Raw genomic sequence first — 3,694 nt, 5'->3', positions numbered from 1 at the left:
ATATTATAAGCTGATTTCATCCTCCATCCTTCCCCAGTTTCTGCAATGGCTTGTGTGTGTGTAGGAATGTAGTCAAGTGATTGATTGTGGTTGTCTCCAACAACCAGGGAATGCTGGGTGTCTCCAATCTTCATTCATTCAGGCTTATTCAGTAAAGCAAAGAGCAATGTGCAAAGTGTAGTAACCCATAGAAACTAATTAAAGGATCATCCACCGGTAGAACCTCTAGATCCAATTGGTTGATATAACATTGTGCGTAATAGTTTCCCTTTGTGCTACTTTATCATTTAGGGCCTTGGTGTTAGACTTCTGCATTATGTCATCTTTCTTTTTTTTCATAATATAGATTGGATGAGCCCTTTGTTCTGTTGCTCATTCTTTATTAGCCCACCCATTTATTTGCATCACATTCATCTATTGCTCCCAATGATTCATTCTGTACATTTATCAATATGTGAGCCATTTCCACCCGCTGCATAAAAGATCTGTATGCATTACATACCACAATGTCTATATATGCAAAATTACTTATACCATTCAGATACCCTTACTGTATTCTGGTGAGATAGCTGGCCTTATATGTCACTGCTGTTATCTGCCATTTCAGGCTATTAAAGGCTCTACAGTAGAACTGGCTGCAATGAGTATGTCAGAGAATGTCCCTCTGCAATTTTTTCTTTCAATTACAATTTAAAATAGTAATAAAGCTGAACTCCGGACAGCTAAATACATATGTGATTGGGGAGCTCACCTGGTCCGGATGGCTTTTCTAATTTATACTACAAAACGTTTTGTCCCATTTTGGCACCTCACCTGACGGACTATTTCAATTACTTGCGGGCCGGACACCGCCTGTTGAGAGAAGCCAATGGGGCATATATTAGTGTGATTCCTAAGCCTGGCAAGGATGCTTCATGTATATGGTTTTCTCCTTGTCACTTTGAACATTGAGGTCGTCAAGAATATGTTTGTACCCTGCTGACCCTAGTTTTGATAATTTTGTATTATCTCGTTTTGTTTTTTTGTTGAAATACTTGTACCTATTTTTGTGAAAATTCAATAAAAATATTGAAATATAAATACATATGTGAAATATATACATGGGATCAGCTTTAGCTTTCAAAGAATGTGTATTTCTGTTCGTTAAGTCCGGATATTAAATCAGGTAAAAAAGAACTTAGCAGTCATGTCTTTCCCCCAGCCTGTAAATAGACAAGAAAGGAGAAGCAACATAGTTGATATGCTTTGTCCATCTTATTCTGTTTTCGCCACCTATCACTGCATTCCATATGAATGAATAAACACTATAGCACTACTGATTGGCACCTTGTACTGCTTCTTTCTCTCCTAGTCCCAGCTTTGCTGTATAGGGGATTGCAAGAGGCTGGTGTCAGGTCAGTTTTGCAATACTTATACTGTTATCATTAAAAGCACAATTATGCATATTGATAACAAGGCTATGGTATATTGTATCCTCAATATTGGTCTGAAATTTAGCTAAATTAATGTTGGTAAACTCTTTTTATATTTCCAAATTATTTTCATTGACCCGTTAAACCATTCTGTGTCAGTAGACAGTATGCACATTTCAAGAAATAGCATCCACTATGTCAATATAGCTGGTGTATCCAACTCTTCTCCTTCAGAGGCACATGCAGGCCGTATTTTTATATAAAAAGTCATTTTCTTTACTATATCCAAAAAGTGACTGTAAGGCAGAAATTTTCATCTGCACACAATGTTTTCATATTTTTTGGACATACAGATACAAGCTATACATTAAAGCAAATTTTATTTAAACCCATGCCTGACTAAATCCAATTTTAAATAAGGCAATGAGCCAGATTTATTAAAGTTGTCCAAGATTAGAGAAGGTTAATTATCATGAGAGAATCTGGGTGATCCCGCAAAGTTCAGATTCCTTTGCTATTAGTTGGTAAATGTTCTCAGCCCTGAGATCCCTTCAGATCCATTCCAGGTTTGCTGGATTACCCAGGTGATCAAATAGGTAATAAATAAGGCCCAGTCAGTTTATAGAAGAAAAGTGGTGGACAGAATATCTAATTCAAGGTAAAAATGTGCTTGTACACTGTACTTCATCTCATTTCTGAAAGTAGTTGATAGGAAGGACAGAAGGCACCAGGTTACTCCTTCTGGTGTCTCTGTATTACATTGGAAATGATGGGTCTGATTCATTAAAGTTTTCCAAGACTAGAAAAAATATGGGATATCATAGGGGAACCTGGATGATCTAGCAAAACTGAAATGGATTTCTTAAAAGTAATTTGTTATTTGTTAGACCTGATTCACTCCAGGTTTGCTGGATCACCTATGTTCACCCATGAAAGTCTACCATCCCCAATCTTTAATAATTCAATCCCAATTTTCTACATGAGGAGGTGGGACGTGTAGAGACAAGTAGTGTGGATAGATGCACTGCTACAGAATATATATTAGTCATTTTGAACCCGTGTTCCCCAGAACCCCAGGGTTCCTCCAGAAATTGCTAGGGATTACCTTAAACTGTGGCTGACTGACCTCCCATTTGATGATGCCTGCATAATTCTGGGACCAACACCACTTGGTAAAGCTAACTGCATATTTCTATTGATGATTGATGATGTCCATAAAGTTGGTATTCTAGCCACAACTGTAGCAGGAGGGCTACATTCTTTGCACTAGCCACCAATGTGGAAGTATGGGTTATCTAAGACCTGAAAATGATATTCAAGGGGCTCCTCAGGAGTAAAAGAATATATATATATATATATATATATATATATATATAAAATAAATGAACCTGTAATATAATATGTATATTTGCTAAGCATACCTGCAGGGAATCCAGCCTTAAACAAGTGTATTATTCTTATGTACAGCTTGTAAATAGCGTTCTCCATATATACCGGTGTGTGTGTGTGTATATATATATATATATATATATATATATATATATTACATTTTTTCTTATGATATTTTATTCACATTTTCATATGATTTTTTTATGGCCTAAATATTTTGATCTCATACAGTGCTACTGTCTGCTACACCAGACTTCATTGGTTAGTTTGTATTTAATATATAGTTTTATAGACATTTATAGTATCAGGGATGTCACATCCACAGAATATATCTTACACTTCTCTGACAGTTAATATTGTAAGGCAGATGGAGCTATTGCTATCTAAATTCTTCATCTACTAATTATAGGTTTCAATATAGCCTGAGGCAATAAAAGAAGAAAAAAAGCTAAGATTCTGCTGACATTCATTGATCAAATTTTTTATTCAATGTTCTAGTTTGGATCCCAAAGGCAGGAGCTACACTTTTTCCCCTCTCTATGTGCTCCAGATTTCATACATTGTCCCCAGTATCTATTCAAGGTCTGGCCCTGAGTAGACATCATACAATGACCCTGATTTACAAAAAGTTTTCACTTGTGAATTTCTTTCATTATCTTTGTGAATCTTTGTGAATCAGAAGCTAAGAGAAAATTTACATCACATAGAACATTCAGTCATATAGAGGAAACATTTAAAAAAAATGATTTTTGCTGAAAAATATTACTGAACATCTGGCATATGGGAATGCATAGATAAGGTAAACAAGGTGATCTAGTTATCCTCTGTTAGTAGGTAAGTTTTACCAACCCCTAAATTAATCTTTAGTATATAGAAGAATGACAGAGAAACTA

Source organism: Pyxicephalus adspersus, chromosome Z (assembly GCF_032062135.1).
Source record: "Pyxicephalus adspersus chromosome Z, UCB_Pads_2.0, whole genome shotgun sequence".
NCBI classification, from domain to species: domain Eukaryota; kingdom Metazoa; phylum Chordata; class Amphibia; order Anura; family Pyxicephalidae; genus Pyxicephalus; species Pyxicephalus adspersus.
This window is presented reverse-complemented; position numbering follows the sequence as displayed.